Genomic DNA, 17591 nt, shown 5'->3' on the forward strand with positions numbered 1-17591 from the left:
GATATACATGAACTTGAGTGTAGTCATGTGTACACGGTGACTTGAACTGGGTCTGTCTCACCTATGAAGAGCCTCTGTGTGGCTGTTCTCCTCTTTTTCGGCCATACCACTCTGAACATGCCCGATCTCGTCTGATCTCAGAAGCTAAGCAGCGTCGGGCCAGGTTAGTACTTGGATGGGAAATCGCCTGGGAATACCCGGTGCCGTAAGCATTTTGGCCCTCTGAGCAGAAGGCCCCACCTGGTCCTCCTCCCTCATGTTTCACTCCCTCTGTCAACACGCAATTTCCCTCGGGAGAATAAAGTTGTATCTTATCTTATCGTATATGAAAGCATACATTCAGAAAATGAGTATTGCATATGGTCATAATATGAGAAGATTGAATGCACATGAGAAGTGAAGTACACGAGCCACTGTGTGACGATGATGATGATGAAGGTGAGCGTCAGAGATGTTAGTGGTCCCTCTTTATGTTCTATGTGATGATTATCAGTTTCATTAGGTAAGACTTCATTATCCAGAAATGTGTGTTTCTGATGAAGGCATCATGTAAATTGTGATATACATGAACTTGAGTGTAGTCATGTGTACACGGTGACTTGAACTGGGTCTGTCTCACCTATAAAGAGCCTCTGTGTGGCTGCTCTCCTTGTTTACGGCCATACCACTCTGAACACGCCCGATCTCGTCTGATCTCGGAAGCTAAGCAGCGTCGGGCCAGTTTAGTACTTGGATGGGAGACCGCTTGGGAATACCCGGTGCCGTAAGCATTTTGGCCCTCTGAGCAGCAGGCCTCACCTGGTCCTCCTCCCTCATGTTTCACTCCCTCTGTCAACACCCAATGTCCCTCGGGAGAATAAAGTTGTATCTTATCTTATCTTATATGAAAGCATACATTCAGAAAATGAGTATTGCACATGGGCATAATATGAGAAGATTGAATGCACATGAGAAGTGAAGTACACGAGCCACTGTGTGACGATGATGATGATGATGATGATGAAGATGATGATGATGAAAGTGAGCGTCAGAGATGTTAGTGGTCCCTCTTTATGTTCTATGTGATGATCATCAGTTTCATTAGGTAAGACTTCATTATCCAGAAATGTGTGTTTCTGATGAAGGCATCATGTAAATTGTGATATACATGAACTTGAGTGTAGTCATGTGTACACGGTGACATGAACTGGGTCTGTCTCACCTATAAAGAGCCTCTGTGTGGCTGCTCTCCTCGTTTACGTCCTTAACACTCTGAACACGCCCGATCTCGTCTGATCTCGGAAGCTAATCAGCGTCGGGCCAGGTAAGTACTTGGATGGGAGACCGCCTGGGAATACCCGGTGCCGTAAGCATTTTGGCCCTCTGAGCAGCAGGCCTCACCTGGTCCTCCTCCCTCATGTTTCACTCCCTCTGTCAACACGCAATTTCTCTCGGGAGAATAAAGTTGTATCTTATCTTTTCTGAAATGTTAGTGTTCTTCTGATGAAGGTGTTGCACACTTGAAGAAAGTAATACTCTCAACGGCGTGCTGGGAAAAGTTTTTCGTTTAATCCAAAGTTTCCACAATACAGCTCACTTCACCATTTACATCTCCCGCCTTCCGTTCTCAGTGGCTACTTCTTCTCTCTCTCACCGTTATGCAACTGCATTATATCCCAGTACTACAGCGCCACTTCTGGCCAAAACATGCAACAACATCGTAACAAAAGAAAATAAAAGGCCACAACTTAATGGAAAAGGGACCAAAGAAAAGACTAAATGGGGGGTATGTCACACTCTCCCCTGCTTAACTAAATGTCGTCCCGACATTTCCCGTCTCAGTTCATCCTGTTTAAGACAATTTGATCACTTCCAGGTTAGAGTCCATTATTCAAGACACATATCTAATGACAGATTTCACATCACACTTATCTCCCCTAAATGTCATGTGTTAAACAGAGGAAGTCATTGTGCACTATGACAACTATCTATTTACTCCGCTGTGTTCACGGGCAGCTTGTCTTGACTGGAATAGGCGTGATCTTTGACCTGTAGCGAAATCACATAGAATCTCACACTTCATATATTCTAATAACTCTTTTCTTCATATCATTTCGTTATAAGAGTCTCTTTACAGTTAGTCTTTTCAACCATACTCCTGTAAATACAATGTCTTACAACCACCATTTCCTCTTCAGTTATATTTGTGCGATTCTAAATGTGAGAACTGACTTTGTGTGGGCCTATATAAACTAAAAGTATTTTTTTTCTTTTAAACAACACATTAACATTTTCCATCCATCATATGACTTTGACATGAACTAACAAATTGTATTCATCTTAAAACTGGATGGCTTGAACTTACAACTTTAAAGTGCATCATATAATCTCATAACTTTAATTCAATTAACTGTGGGCTGCCCCAACCTATCATATGCGAGTGTTTTGGGTGCAGGTCTATTTCTGAAAGGATATCGTCTCGCAGGTGGTGAAGATGATGGATACTCTTCTCCCTCATTGCTTGCGGTCTCCAGCTCAGCCTCTTCTATATCCTCACTCAGGCCTGCTGTCACAGTCACTTCATTTTCCAGTCCAGTCCCGATCTGTTCTTCTTGCTCTCTGTCCGTGTCTGATGTCCACAGGGTCTGTTCTCCCATCACATCGTCTCCCTCAGGTGCTGGTGTTGCAGCCCGTGGCTGAAACTCTGTAGCCTCTGGTCTGAGGTTCCTTCTGGTTTGTGCTGCGGAGTCTCCTTGGGGCCATCTGGACATGCATCGCCAGTCATCCTCTTCAGAGTCAGATGAACACTCGGGTTCTGCATTCTGTTTTGTCGGTGTCTTTTTCTCTTTGTGTGGTCTCTCACCTCTTTTCTTTTCAGGCTTGTGTGACTCAACTGGCAGGAAGTCACACGGGAGCAGCAGATTTCGATGAAGCACTCTGGTGCGGCCCTGGCCATCCTCTGGTTGTACTTCATAAACTGGACTTTCTGGGTGTTTTCTCTTGACCACTACATGGACTTTGTCTTCCCAGAATGACCTGAGTTTTCCGGGTCCACCTCTTTCAGTCAAGTTCCTAATGAGAACTCTGCAGCCAGGATACAGCTCTGCACCTTGAACCTTCCGGTCATACAGGTTTTTCCCCCTCTCTCCGCTTGCCTTCGCAGCCTTGGAGGCTAACTGGTACGCCTCCTCCATCCTCTGTTTCCATTTCTTGGCATAGTCATCATGAGATGCACTGCCATCACTGTGGGGGATACTGAACATGATGTCAATAGGCAATCTGGGGTTACGACCAAAGAGCAGGTAATATGGTGCGTATCCAGTGGACTCATTGCGCGTGCAATTGTAGGCGTGTATTACTTTGGCAAGAGAATTCTTCCAATCTGCTTTAGCTTGGTCATCTAGGTTACGCAACATGGCCAGCAGGGTGCGGTTGAAGCGTTCCACTTGACCGTTTCCCTGGGGGTGGTACGGGGTGGTGCGAGAACCTTGGATGCCAGAGTATTTTTGGAGCTCTGCAAACAACTTATTCTCAAATTCTCTACCCTGATCATGGTGTAATTTCGTGGGGAAGCCGAATTTGAGGACAAAGTCACCGAATATCTTCTCAGCTGCAGTTCGAGCACTGTTGTTAGTACATGCATACGCCTGAGCGAATCGTGTAAAATGGTCCATGACCACCAGAATGTACTCATATCCTCCTTTACACTTCTCTAGGTGCATGAAGTCAATTGAGACCAGCTCAAAGGGGTATGTTGTCACAATACTGGTAAGTGGTGCTCTTACTGCTTTCTGTGGTCTTTTCCGTTTCACACAGCTACAGACCTTGTTGATGTGATGCTCAACGTCTCTCTGCATATGAGGCCAAAAGAAACGCTCACGGATCAGATGGAGTGTCCGTTCAACGCCCAAGTGTCCCATCTCTTCATGCAGCTCTCTCAGGATGAGGGGACGGAACTTTGGAGGCACAACCAGTTGTGTGCGTGTTGCTGTCTGTCGCCGGAGAACATCCTCAGCATCAATCACCAACTTCGCTTTCTCCCTTGCAAACACTGCCAACTCACTGTGAGTGTCTTTCACCCTCGGCCACTGCTGTTGTGCGACCTGCTGTTTCACCTGCTTCAGCAGTAGATCCTCGTCTTGAGCGGCTCTCAGTGCTTGAGGGGCGATCTGCTTTGCTGCGTTCATCCGCGGCTCACTGCTCAGCTCTGCGATGGCTGTGGTGATGGTCACTGGACACAGCAACGGCTCTCTCTCCACCTGGTGAACTGACAACCCTTTGGAGACACTGGCCAAGATCTCAGACTGTATCTTTTGTGAACAGGTTAGCATATACTTCTCTATGTCAAGGGGCATTCTCGATAGCCCGTCTGCGTCAGAGTTAGACTTCCCTGGCCTGTACTTAATTGAAGTCTGCCAATTCAGCCACCCATCTCAGCAACGTGGCATTCAATTTAGCTGTTGTCAGCACATATGTCAGAGGGTTATTATCTGTATATACTACAAACGATGGAGTGTAATACAAATAATCCCTAAACCTCTCGCATATAGCCCATTTCATTGCTAAAAACTCTAGCTTACCAGAATGTAGATGGTAATTCTTCTCTGGAGCAGAGAGTGTGCGGGAGCCATACGCAATGACCTTTAACCTTCCCTCCTGTTTTTGATAGAGCACCGCTCCAAGTCCATCCTGGGACGCATCACAATGCATAATGAACGGTTCTTCAAAGTTTGGGTAGCCCAGCACAGGAGGACTGGAGAGGTAATCTATCAGCTGACTGAGAACTGTACTGTGTTCTTCTGTCCACCTGATACGTTGATGTGAGGGTACCTGGCTTTGCTTTGTCTTTCTCACCCCAGCCTTCTGCTTCTTTGTGCCTTTAGGGGTCTCACTGCCTGGTATCTCAGCGCACAGCAGTGCATAGAGAGGCTTAGCTATGCGAGAGAAGTTTGGGATATAGGCTCGGTAGTATGAGATGAATCCTAGCACTTTCCGCACCTCACCCACTGTCGCTGGCTTCCTCTGCTTCATCTCTTGCACTGGGGCTACTTCTGCAGGATCCATTGTGTAGCCTTCCTTCGATACGATCTTTCCCAGAAATCTGACCTGGTTCTTAAAGAGCTCACATTTCTTTGCAGTCAATTTCACCCCGTGCTGTGGTAGCGCTGAAGCACTTTTCTCACATCTTTCAGGTGATTATCAAATGTTTGGCTATGAACCAGATTATCGTCTAGATATGGCTCGCAAATTTCATCTCTGAGTCCAGATAGACACTCCTCCATGCTGCGCTGGAATTCGGAGGGTGCTGTAGACAAGCCAAAAGGGATTCGGATCCACTCATATAGGCCCCAGGGTGTTATAAAAGCTGTGAGTGGTCTACTACTTTCTTCCACGAACCCCTGATGGTAGGCCTTGCCTTGATCTAACACTGAAAACCATGCACTCCCATGTAAACTATCTAGCATATCTTGAATGCGGGGAATAGGGTGGCGATCTGGCAGAGACTTACGGTTGAGTTCTCTGTAGTCACAGCACAGACGGAGGTTCCCATCTTTTTTCCGCACACAGACAATGGGAGATGAGTAATGTGACCTAGATTTTTGGATCCAGCCCCTATTTAACAAGTCTTCTAAGTACTGTTTTACTTCTTTGTGAAGTGGCTTAGGCACAGACACATAGGTACGTCTTACCGGTGTTGTATCTGTGAGTCTGATTTTCAGTTGTAGGGAAGGGATGTATCCCACATCATCATCGTCTCTGGCGAACGCTCTGCATTCCTCCCTCAACATCTGCTTCACTTGTCGCTGCTGAGCAAGGGGGAGGTGAATCAGTGTGATTGGTGGGTCCCACCTTTCCTCGTCCACCGCTGTCCTTCCATCAGGCTCAGGCTCATCCTCCCTGCTGACCTCTGGACGTTCGACTGGAGAAGCTGGTCGGGGAGTGACTGGCTTGGCGTCCACTGGATAGACAGCTTTGACCAGTTGAACCTGCCCCAACACTGTGCGTGGGCTCAGGGTGACATCATGACAGGTGTTATTGGTGATGGGCAGTGCTATGCGAGAATATGTCCCTTCGCTAAGAGTCATCATGCTCTCTGACATTCTCAGGCCATCTGGCCAGGGGGCATGTTCATCAGGCAGAAAAAGGGCTTCTTGACTGGACAGTAGAGGACCTGTTCTCACAGCACATTTTATAGTTCTCACCTGACCTGCTGGGATCACTTCCTTCTGCCTACCCACTCTCACTAGGCCGTCACTGCACTCAGGGTCACTGTTTTGAATAATTTTCACTAACATTTCAGTCTTTTTACAGCTAAAAGAGAAAGCTGTGCTCACAGCCTGTGTTATTACTTCATGTGGACCCTCCACACCATTCTTTAACAACAGTTCAATTACATTGTAACCAACGATTGGCTCTTCTGCTGCTCCTTTCTCACCTGTCACGAGCATGGGCACCTGAAGCGTGAACTCTGGAGCATGTGATGGGTCTAGGTGGAACGTGACCTCCACCCAGCCTAGGAAAGGGATGTCGGTCTGGTTGACAGCTTTCCCCACAAAAGGACCAGGGCCGAGGAGTTCTTCAGTGCTCCGTACCTTCACCTCTGGGATGCAGTTCTTCCTCCGGGTCTCATTGATAAGGCAGACTTGCGATCCAGTGTCCCATAAGGCTTGAGTCTTCACCCCATCTAGGTAGCAACTCACCATGCACTTCTTTCCAATAAGTCTCAGCAGCTGTGAATGGTGACGAGGGGAGATGTGGCTAATATAAGCAGAACCTGCCAATCTTCCACCTGGGGAACACCTTTCTGCTCGCAGTCTCTCTTCTAATTGTACAATGCTTTCTCTAAGAATAGTAGGGGTGTTGAGTGACCTGCTATGCTGTTCTTGAGTGTCAGGGGAGGTACATTCTACAGTCTGTCCTTTGATATTAGCTGAATCAGTGTTGCCTCTTGAGTTCCTTTGGCCTCTGCATCCTCTTGAGAGGTGTCCACTCAGGCCACATTTGAAGCAGTGGTCACACTGTTCCTCTTCACCCCGGTCTTGACATCCTCTGCATGCCCTCTACCCTCTGTTTTGGAACTGGTGAGATGGTCGTGCTGAGTACTGAACATTCTTCCTCAGCTCAGCCACTTCCTCTCTCAGCTGTTTCACTGCATCCATCAGTTCAGTTTCTGAAGAGCTTTTTGGAGTTTTTATCTTCTGACTTTTAACACTGGCCTTGACTGAAGTGCTGTGTTCAGATGGCTGGTCATTGTCTGTTTCCCTGTCACTATACAGCTGGTAAGTAGTTGTTTCTGTTTTTAGCTCATTTATTCTGGCTGGCTTATTTGGGATACTTTTCTTCAATTTCTGCTGTGTCTCCCAATCAACAGCAGCAGCATCATTCATTTTCTCTATCAATATCTCGTCAGTCACTCCTAGATCATCTAGGTGAGGTTTCAGCTGCATTTTAACATTATCACTCAGTAGTCCTGTACTGACTGACCTAAGAAACTTCTTCTGAATGAGGTCTGGGCTATACTGTACATCTGAGCTGGCATCTTCTGCAGCCGCCAGTAGCCTCTCTTTGAGTTCAACTGCACGAAAAAGAAAATTCTGAGGGGATTCTTTTGCATCTTGAGTTATGTTAATGAGTCTGTGGAACATATCTGTAGTGTTGTTTTCTTTGAAATGGGCTTTAAGAATCGTCTTCAACTGCACGAGTGTCAAATTATTTTTGGCTTCCAGCATATCACGTAAACTGAGCCCTGGTGTAGCAGCTTTTACTACGGCTTCAACAATTTCTACATCACTGTGGCCTTTACGAGTCTATTTGGTACATGAGGTTAGTGTATGATAACTTGTCTTTCTGCCCCAATTCACCTATCTGGCCATTAATCCGAAACTCGCGTCTGATAACCACTTCAGGGGCTCTGGAGAATGGGAGTTCTGGCGGGCTAGCCGTCCTGTTCATTTTTTCCCGAAGCCGACTCATTTCCTCCTCGAGCATTTTGGTCGACGTCTGGAATGTCAACTGCATTTCAGCATACTGTTTTTGTAGCTTTTGTAGCTCCTCTTCATTTTTATCATACCTCTCTGGTTTGGGCGCGTTTTCTCTCAATCGCTTAGCTGTAGCTAACAACTCTTGCCCAAATGTCTCTGCTACATCTTGTTCCTCCACTTCAAAAGCATTCTCTACTGACTCATTAATTGCTCGGATCAACGTGTGTTTCTTCTCCTTGTCTGATGAAACTTTAGCTCGGATACACACTTCTTTAAGCTGTTCCACGTTGAGCCGACACAGTAGCTCCGTTAGCTGATCCTGTAACTGCTCCAGCTCCATTTTGCGTGTTCCAACGTTCGTTCTTTTTTTTTTTCTTCAGACTTCTTTTTTGTATCACGTTGAGTCCCTGTTCGGGCGCCAATTTTGTTGCACACTTGAAGAAAGTAATACTCTCAACGGCGTGCTGGGAAAAGTTTTTCGTTTAATCCAAAGTTTCCACAATACAGCTCACTTCACCATTTACATCTCCCGCCTTCCGTTCTCAGTGGCTACTTCTTCTCTCTCTCACCGTTATGCAACTGCATTATATCCCAGTACTACAGCGCCACTTCTGGCCAAAACATGCAACAACATCGTAACAAAAGAAAATAAAAGGCCACAACTTAATGGAAAAGGGACCAAAGAAAAGACTAAATGGGGGGTATGTCACAAAGGCATCATGTAAATTGTGATATACATGAACTTGAGTGTAGTCATGTGTACACGGTGACTTGAACTGGGTCTGTCTCACCTATAAAGAGCCTCTGTGTGGCTCCTCTCCTCGTTTACGGCCATACCACTCTGAACACGCCCGATCTCTTCTGATCTCAGAAGCTAAGCAGCGTCCGGCCAGGTTAGTACTTGGATGGGAGACAGCCTGGGAATACCAGGTGCCGTTAGCATTTTGGCCCTCTGAGCAGCAGGCCTCACCTGGTCCTCCTTCCTCATGTTTCACTCCCTCTGTAAACACGCAATTTCCCTCGGGAGAATAAAGTTGTATCTTATCTTATCTTATATGAAAGCATACATTCAGAAAATGAGTATTGCACATGGTCATAATATGAGAAGATTGAATGCACATGAGAAGTGAAGAACACGAGCCACTGTGTGACAATGATGATGATGAGGATGAAAGTGAGCGTCAGAGATGTAAGTGGTCCCTCTGTATGTTCTATGTGATGATTATCAGTTTCATTAGGTAAGACTTCATTATCCAGAAATGTGTGTTTCTGATGAAGGCATCATGTAAATTGTGATATACATGAACTTGAGTGTAGTCAAGTGTACACGGTGACTTGAACTGGGTCTGTCTCACCTATAAAGAGCCTCTTGGTGGCTGCTCTCCTCGTTTACGGCCATACCACTCTGAACACACCCGATCTCGTCTGATCTCGGAAGCTAAGCAGCGTCGGGCCAGGTGAGTACTTGGATGGGAGACCGCCTGGGAATACCCGGTGCAGTAAGCATTTTGGCCCTCTGAGCAGCAGGCCTCACCTGGTCCTCCTCCCTCATCTTTCACTCCCTCTGTGAACACGCAATTTCCCTCGGGAGAATAAAGTTGTATCTTATCTTATCTGAAATGTTAGTGTTCTTCTGATGAAGGCATCATGTAAATTGTGATATACATGAACTTGAGTGTAGTCATGTGTACACGGTGACTTGAACTGGGTCTGTCTCACCTATAAAGAGCCTCTGTGTGGCTGTTCTCCTCGTTTACGGCCATACCACTCTGAACACGCCTGATCTCGTCTGATCTCGTAAGCTAAGCAGCGTCGGGCCAGGTTAGTACTTGGATGGGAGACCGCCTGGGAATACCCGGTGCCGTAAGCATTTTGGCCCTCTGAGCAGCAGGCCTCACCTGGTCCTCCTCCCTCGTGTTTCACTCCCTCTGTCAACACCCAATGTCCCTCGGGAGAATAAAGTTGTATCTTATCTTATCTTATATGAAAGCATACATTCAGAAAATGAGTATTGCACATGGGCATAATATGAGATGATTGAATGCACATGAGGAGTGAAGTACACGAGCCACTGTGTGACGATGATGATGATGATGATGATGATGATAATGATGATGAAAGTGAGCGTCAGAGATGTTAGTGGTCCCTCTTTATGTTCTATGTGATGATTATCAGTTTCATTAGGTAAGACTTCATTTTCCAGAAATGTGTGTTTCTGATGAAGGCATCATGTAAATTGTGATATACATGAACTTGAGTGTAGTCATGTGTACACGGTGACTTGAACTGGGTCTGTCTCACCTATAAAGAGCCTCTGTGTGGCTGCTCTCCTCGTTTACGGCTATACCACTCTGAACACGCCCGATCTCGTCTGATCTCGGAAGCTAATCAGCGTCGGGCCAGGTTAGTACTTGGTTGGGAGACCACATGGGAATACCCGGTGCCGTAAGCATTTTGGCCCTCTGAGCAGCAGGCCTCACCTGGTCCTCCTCCCTCATGTTTCACTCCCTCTGTCAACACGCAATTTCCATCTGGAGAATAAAGTTGTATCTTATCTTATCTGAAATGTTAGTGTTCTTCTGATGAAGGCATCATGTAAATTGTGATATACATGAACTTGAGTGTAGTCATGTGTACACGGTGACTTGAACTGGGTCTGTCTCACCTATAAAGAGCCTCTGTGTGGCTGCTCTCCTCGTTTACGGCCATACCACTCTGAACACGCCCGATCTCTTCTGATCTCAGAAGCTAAGCAGCGTGGGGCCAGGTTAGTACTTGGATGGGAGACCGCCTGGGAATACCCGGTGCCGTTAGCATTTTGGCCCTCTGAGCAGCAGGCCTCACCTGGTCCTCCTTCCTCATGTTTCACTCACTCTGTGAACACGCAAGTTCCCTCGGGAGAATAAAGTTGTATCTTATCTTATCTTATATGAAAGCATACATTCAGAAAATGAGTATTGCACATGGGCATAATATGAGAAGATTGAATGCACATGAGAAGTGAAGTACACAAGCCACTGTGTGACGATGATGATGATGATGATGAAAGTGAGCGTCAGAGATGTTAGTGGTCCCTCTGTATGTTCTATGTGATGATTATCAGTTTCATTAGGTAAGACTTCATTATCCAGAAATGTGTGTTTCTGATGAAGGCATCATGTAAATTATGATATACATGAACTTGAGTGTAGTCATGTGTACACGGTGACTTGAACTGGGTCTGTCTCACCTATGAAGAGCCTCTGTGTGGCTGCTCTCCTCGTTTACGGCCATACCACTCTGAACACGCCCGATCTCGTCTGATCTCGGAAGATAAGCAGTGTCAGGCCAGGTTAGTACTTGGATGGGAGACCGCCTGGGACTACCCGGTGCCGTAAGCATTTTGGCCCTCTGAGCAGCAGGCCTCACCTGGTCTTCCTCCCTCATGTTTCACTCCCTCTGTCAACACGCAATTTCCCTCGGGAGAATAAAGTTGTATCTTATCTTATCTGAAATGTTAGTGTTCTTCTGATGAAGGCATCATGTAAATTGTGATATACATGAACTTGAGTGTAGTCATGGGTACAGGGTGACTTGAACTGGGTCTGTCTCACCTATAAAGAGCCTCTGTGTGGCTGCTCTCCTCGTTTACGGCCATACCACTCTGAACACGCCCGATCTCGTCTGATCTCGGAAGCTAATCAGGGTCGGGCCAGGTTAGTACTTGGATGGGAGACCGCCTGGGAATACCCGGTGCCGTAAGCATTTTGGCCCTCTGAGCAGCAGGCCTCACCTGGTCCTCCTCCCTCATGTTTCACTCCCATGTCAACACCCAATGTCCCTCGGGAGAATAAAGTTGTATCTTATCTTATCTTATATGAAAGCATACATTCAGAAAATGAGTATGGCACATGGGCATAATATGAGATGATTGAATGCACATGAGAAGTGAAGTACACGAGCCACTGTGTGACGATGATGATTATAATGATGATGATGATGATGACAGTGAGCGTCAGAGATGTTAGTGGTCCCTCTTTATCTTCTATGTGATGATTATCAGTTTCATTAGGCAAGACTTCATTATCCAGAAATGTGTGTTTCTGATGAAGGCATCATGTAAATTGTGATATACATGAACTTGAGTGTAGTCATGTGTACACGGTGACTTGAACTGGGTCTGTCTCACCTATAAAGAGCCTTTGTGTGGCTGCTCTCCTCGTTTACGGCCATACCACTCTGAACACGCCCGATCTCGTCTGATCTCGGAAGCTAAGCAGCGTCGGGCCAGGTTAGTACTTGGATGGGAGACCGCCTGGGAATACCCGGTGCCGTAAGCATTTTGGCCCTCTGAGCAGCAGGCCTCACCTGGTCCTCCTCCCTCATGTTTCACTTCCTCTGTCAACACGCAATTTCCCTCGGGAGAATAAAGTGGTATCTTATCTTATCTGAAATGTTAGTGTTCTTCTGATGAAGGCATCATGTAAATTGTGATATACATGAACTTGAGTGTAGTCATGTGTACACGGTCACTTGAACTTGGTCTGTCTCACCTATAAAGAGCCTCTGTGTGGCTGCTCTCCTGTTTTACGGCCATACCACTCTGAACACGCCCGATCTCGTCTGATCTCAGAAGCTAAGCAGCGTTGGGCCATGTTTGTACTTGGATGGGAGACCGCCTGGGAATACCCGGTGCCGTTAGCATTTTGGCCCTCTGAGCAGCAGGCCTCACCTGGTCCTCCTCCCTCATGTTTCACTCCCTCTGTAAACACGCAATTTCCCTCGGGAGAATAAAGTTGTATCTTATCTTATCTTATATGAAAGCATACATTCAGAAAATGAGTATTGCACATGGGCATAATATGAGATGATTGAATGCACATGAGAAGTGAAGTACACGAGCCACTGTGTGACGATGATGATGATGACGATGATGATGATGATGAAAGTGAGCGCCAGAGATGTTAGTGGTCCCTCTTTATGTTCTATATGATGATTATCAGTTTCATTAGGTAAGACTTCATTATCCAGAAATGTGTGTTTCTGATGAAGGCATCATGTAAATTGTGATATACATGAACTTGAGTGTAGTCATGTGTACACGGTGACTTGAACTGGGTCTGTCTCACCTATGAAGAGCCTCTGTGTGGCTGCTCTCCTCGTTTACAGCCATACCACTCTGAACACGCCCGATCTCGTCTGATCTCAGAAGCTAAGCATCGTCAGGCCAGGTTAGTACTTGGATGGGAGACCGCCTGGGAATACCCGGTGCTGTAAGCATTTTGGCCCTCTGAGCAGCAGGCCTCACCTGGTCTTCCTCCCTCATGTTTCACTCCCTCTGTCAACACGCAATTTCCCTCGGGAGAATAAAGTTGTATCTTATCTTATCATATATGAAAGCATACATTCAGAAAATGAGTATTGCACATGGTCATAATATGAGAAGATTGAATGCACATGAGAAGTGAAGTACACGAGCCACTGTGTGACGATGATGATGATGAAAGTGAGCGTCAGAGATGTAAGTGGTCCCTCTGTATGTTCTATGTGATGATTATCAGTTTCATTAGGTAAGACTTCATTATCCAGAAATTTGTGTTTCTGATGAAGGCATCATGTAAATTGTGATATACATGAACTTGAGTGTAGTCATGCGTACACGGTGACTTGAACTGGGTCTGTCTCACCTATAAAGAGCCTCTGTGTGGCTGCTCTCATCGTTTACGGCCATACCACTCTGAACACGCCTGATCTCGTCTGATCTCGGAAGCTAAGCAGCGTCGGGCCAGGTTAGTACTTGGATGGAAGACCGCCTAGGAATACCCGGTGCTGTAAGCATTTTGGCCCTGTCAGCAGCAGGCCTCACCTGGTCCTCCTCCCTCATGTTTCACTCACTCTGTGAACACGCAAGTTCCCTCGGGAGAATAAAGTTGTATCTTATCTTATCTTATATGAAAGCATACATTCAGAAAATGAGTTTTGCACATGGGCATAATATGAGAAGATTGAATGCACATGAGAAGTGAAGTACACGAGCCACTGTTTGACGATGATGATGATGAAAGTGAGCGTCAGAGATGTAAGTGGTCCCTCTGTATGTTCTATGTGATGATTATCAGTTTCATTAGGTAAGACTTCATTATCCAGAAATGTGTGTTTCTGATGAAGGCATCATGTAAATTGTGATATTGTGGTGATTATACATAATTCCCCCTCGGACTATGGTGTGGGTAGGTGTGTTCCCCACGGTGGTTAAAAGGGCGAGGACTTCCGGTCCGTAGGTGTTGTTGTTCTGCTGTATTGATTGTACGAGACGAGTGAATCCGCATGTCTATAAAGTGGACGTTAAAACTCAATACGCAGCCTCCGACTCCCGTCCTTCGGCACTACACTGGTGACCCTGACGCGTGTCTCGACGAAGTATCCGAGACTGGACTGAACATGGCCGTTTTTCTCAAATTGCCGGAGTTTTGGGAGACGTCCGCGGCGGCATGGTTCGCACAGACGGAAGCTCAATTCGCCCTCCGCGGGATAACGGATGACGACACACGCTATTTCCACGTCGTCTCCGCACTGGGGAGCTCTACAGCGGCCCGGACAGTGGGGTGTATTACTTGTCTTCCTGCCCTGGAGAAATATGCAGCATTCAAGACTCTCCTGCTCAAAACCTTCGAGCTGTCACGGCCGGAACGAGCCCGACGCCTGTTCGCTATTCACGGCCTCAGAGACAGTAAGCCCTCAGAGCACATGGAGATGATGCTGAACCTGCTAGGTAAAGAAGAGCCAAATTTCCTGTTCATGGAACTGTTCCTTCGGCACATGCCGCCACACGTGCAAACAGCCTTAACTAATACAACTATCACGGAGCCACGAGCTTTCGCCGAGGAGGCTGATCGCTTTTTCCTGGCTACCCAGCGTTTCGCCCCTGAGGTGCTAGCCCCGACGCGCAGCTACATGCCCCCCAGCAGAGGAATGCTAACTACAGGAGACCCTGTGACTGCTGACGGCCGCACAAATTCAGGCATGTGCTACTTCCATGCGCGTTTCGGCGCTAAAGCTAAGAGATGCCGGCCCCCTTGCAACTATGGACCGGCGGGAAACGACAGGGCCCACGTTCAGTTGTAGCCGTGAGCGTGGGTGCAACAAGCAGACTACTATTCATTAAGGACACCCTCTCCAGGCGTAACTTCCTCTGCGACACCGGAGCTAACAGGAGCGTTTTGCCGGCCACGAGGAGTGACACCGCCAGCGGAGGCTACGGCCCCCCATTGACGTCTGCTAACGACACCCCTATCCGCACCTATGGCACAAAGACTGTGAACCTGTGTCTCGAGGGCCGGCAGTTTACGTGGGATTTTGTTACGGCCGACATTTCCTTCCCCATCCTCGGTGCGGATTTCCTGTGCGCTCACGGACTACTAGTGGACGTCAAGAACAGCCGCTTGGTAGACGCATTGACATTCTCCTCGCTTGCTTGTGTCCGCGGTGAGGCAACATACGGCGGACTCTCCAGCTCTCTTGCTGAGGGGGACAGATATCAACGCCTACTTGGTGAGTTTCCCAGCCTGACGAAGCCCACCTTTTCCGCCACTACCATCAAGCACGGGGTTGAACACCACATTGACACTAAGGGCCCCCCGGTCTACGCTAGGGCCCGGCGGCTCAATCCTGTCAGGCTGGCAGTCGCCAGGTCAGAGTTTGCCAACATGGAGTGCCTGGGCATTATCCACTGCTCTGACAGCCCATGGGCCTCACCCCTCCACATCGTCCCTAAACCAGATGGCGGTTGTCGTCCGTTCGGAGACTACCGCCGCCTTAACGACGCTACCACACCGGACCGCTACCCGGTCCCCCACATCCAGGATTTCTCCGCACATCTGGCTGGCAAACTGGTTTTCTCCAAAGTGGATCTGGTGCGGGGCTACCACCAAGTCCCGGTGCACCCTGCAGACATCCCCAAAACGGCGGTGGTCACGCCGTTCGGACTGTTTGAGTTCCTGCGGATGCCGTTTGGACTTAAGAACGCTGCACAGTCTTTCCAGCGGTTGATGGATTCGACGCTAAGAGACATGCCGTTCATTTTCGTTTACCTAGACGATATTCTCGTTGCCAGCTCCTCGGAGGGAGAGCACCAAGTACACCTCCGGGATCTCTTCAAAAGGCTCGACCAGCACGGCTTGATTATCAACCCTGCGAAGTGCGTGTTCGGGTTGCCCTCCATCCAATTCCTCGGACATATGGTGAGCAAAGAGGGGGCTGCCCCCCTCCCTGCAAAGGTGGAGGCCGTGTCCGCCTTTCCAAGACCGCACACAGCTCGTGCACTCCGGGAGTTTCTGGGGATGGTGACCTTTTATCACCGGTTCATCCGCCGGGCCGCCGACACTATGCGCCCGCTATACGAGGCTCTTAAGGGTAAGTCCCCCGGTCAGGCCGTCGACTGGACGGCTGAGAGGGATGCCGCGTTCGATGCCACCAAAGCCGCCCTGAGCCAAGCCACCATGCTGGCCCACCCGTCGCACAAGGCCCCCATCGCTATCACCACGGACGCGTCTGATTATGCTGTGGGAGCAGTGCACGAGCAATGGGTCGACGGCGCCTGGCAGCCACTCGCCTTTTTCAGCCGCCAGTTGACCCCCAGGGAGCGCAAGTACAGTGCGTTTGACAGAGAGCTCCTCGGCCTCTGGTTGGCAGTCCGCCATTTCAGGTTCCTGCTGGAAGGTCGAGAGTTTACGGCATTCGTGGATCATAAGCCGCTCACGTTCTGCATGTCCAAGGTGGCCGAGCCGTGGTCGGCCCGCCAGCAGCGTCAGCTCTCCTTCATATCGGAATACACCACGGACATCCGACACGTCGCCGGAAAGGACAACGTGGTGCTCTGTGTGGCTGCTCTCCTCGTTTACGGCCATACCACTCTGAACACGCCCGATCTCGTCTGATCTCGGAAGCTAAGCAGCGTCGGGCCAGGTTAGTACTTGGATGGGAGACCGCCTGGGAATACCCGGTGCCGTAAGCATTTTGGCCCTCTGAGCAGCAGGCCTCACCTGGTCCTCCTCCCTCATGTTTCACTCCCTCTGTCAACACGCAATTTCCCTCGGGAGAATAAAGTTGTATCTTATCTTATCTTATATGAAAGCATACATTCAGAAAATGAGTATTGCACATGGGCATAATATGAGAAGATTGAATGCACATGAGAAGTGAAGTACACGAGCCACTGTGTGACGATGATGATGATGACGATGATGATGATGATGAAAGTGAGCGTCAGAGATGTTAGTGGTCCCTCTTTATGTTCTATATGATGATTATCAGTTTCATTAGGTAAGACTTCATTATCCAGAAATGTGTGTTTCTGATGAAGGCATCATGTAAATTGTGATATACATGAACTTGAGTGTAGTCATGTGTACACGGTGACTTGAACTGGGTCCGTCTCACCTATGAAGAGCCTCTGTGTGGCTGCTCTCCTCGTTTACGGCCATACCACTCTGAACATGCCCGATCTCGTCTGATCTCGGAAGCTAAGCAGCGTCGGGCCAGGTTAGTACTTGGATGGGAGACCGCCTGGGAATACCCGATGCCGTAAGCATTTTGGCCCTCTGAGCAGCATGCCTCACCTGGTCTTCCTTCCTCATGTTTCACTCCCTCTGT

General features: G+C 48.0%; 11 non-coding genes and 5 pseudogenes across 11 annotated transcripts; all 16 read left to right on the forward strand.

Annotated features, from left to right (window-relative positions):
* The first annotated feature begins 93 nt into the window (after positions 1–93).
* On the forward strand, positions 94–212 carry LOC142999928 (5S ribosomal RNA; annotated as a pseudogene).
* A 439-nt stretch (positions 213–651) lies between these two features.
* On the forward strand, positions 652–770 carry LOC142999670 (5S ribosomal RNA). The gene has a single exon (XR_012963347.1). It is a non-coding gene; the product is annotated as a 5S ribosomal RNA (ribosomal RNA).
* Positions 771–1233: 463 nt separating this feature from the next.
* LOC142999931 (5S ribosomal RNA) lies at positions 1234–1352 on the forward strand (annotated as a pseudogene).
* A 7432-nt stretch (positions 1353–8784) lies between these two features.
* LOC142999955 (5S ribosomal RNA) lies at positions 8785–8903 on the forward strand (annotated as a pseudogene).
* A 445-nt stretch (positions 8904–9348) lies between these two features.
* On the forward strand, positions 9349–9467 carry LOC142999715 (5S ribosomal RNA). Its single transcript, XR_012963389.1, has one exon. It is a non-coding gene; the product is annotated as a 5S ribosomal RNA (ribosomal RNA).
* Positions 9468–9712: 245 nt separating this feature from the next.
* LOC142999770 (5S ribosomal RNA) lies at positions 9713–9831 on the forward strand. The gene has a single exon (XR_012963442.1). It is a non-coding gene; the product is annotated as a 5S ribosomal RNA (ribosomal RNA).
* A 463-nt stretch (positions 9832–10294) lies between these two features.
* LOC142999761 (5S ribosomal RNA) lies at positions 10295–10413 on the forward strand. Its single transcript, XR_012963434.1, has one exon. It is a non-coding gene; the product is annotated as a 5S ribosomal RNA (ribosomal RNA).
* A 245-nt stretch (positions 10414–10658) lies between these two features.
* On the forward strand, positions 10659–10777 carry LOC142999824 (5S ribosomal RNA). The gene has a single exon (XR_012963495.1). It is a non-coding gene; the product is annotated as a 5S ribosomal RNA (ribosomal RNA).
* A 445-nt stretch (positions 10778–11222) lies between these two features.
* LOC142999843 (5S ribosomal RNA) lies at positions 11223–11341 on the forward strand. Its single transcript, XR_012963514.1, has one exon. It is a non-coding gene; the product is annotated as a 5S ribosomal RNA (ribosomal RNA).
* A 245-nt stretch (positions 11342–11586) lies between these two features.
* On the forward strand, positions 11587–11705 carry LOC142999722 (5S ribosomal RNA). The gene has a single exon (XR_012963396.1). It is a non-coding gene; the product is annotated as a 5S ribosomal RNA (ribosomal RNA).
* A 456-nt stretch (positions 11706–12161) lies between these two features.
* Positions 12162–12280, forward strand: LOC142999664 (5S ribosomal RNA). Its single transcript, XR_012963341.1, has one exon. It is a non-coding gene; the product is annotated as a 5S ribosomal RNA (ribosomal RNA).
* Positions 12281–12525: 245 nt separating this feature from the next.
* LOC142999924 (5S ribosomal RNA) lies at positions 12526–12644 on the forward strand (annotated as a pseudogene).
* A 457-nt stretch (positions 12645–13101) lies between these two features.
* Positions 13102–13220, forward strand: LOC142999892 (5S ribosomal RNA; annotated as a pseudogene).
* A 439-nt stretch (positions 13221–13659) lies between these two features.
* Positions 13660–13778, forward strand: LOC142999790 (5S ribosomal RNA). The gene has a single exon (XR_012963462.1). It is a non-coding gene; the product is annotated as a 5S ribosomal RNA (ribosomal RNA).
* A 3056-nt stretch (positions 13779–16834) lies between these two features.
* Positions 16835–16953, forward strand: LOC142999675 (5S ribosomal RNA). Its single transcript, XR_012963352.1, has one exon. It is a non-coding gene; the product is annotated as a 5S ribosomal RNA (ribosomal RNA).
* A 457-nt stretch (positions 16954–17410) lies between these two features.
* Positions 17411–17529, forward strand: LOC142999767 (5S ribosomal RNA). The gene has a single exon (XR_012963439.1). It is a non-coding gene; the product is annotated as a 5S ribosomal RNA (ribosomal RNA).
* The last annotated feature ends 62 nt before the right edge of the window (positions 17530–17591 follow it).

This window comes from Genypterus blacodes, unplaced genomic scaffold (genome assembly GCF_046128005.1).
Source record: "Genypterus blacodes isolate CSIRO-AG114 ecotype Tasmania unplaced genomic scaffold, CSIRO-AGI_Gbla_v1 ptg000044l_1, whole genome shotgun sequence".
Lineage (NCBI taxonomy): Eukaryota > Metazoa > Chordata > Actinopteri > Ophidiiformes > Ophidiidae > Genypterus > Genypterus blacodes.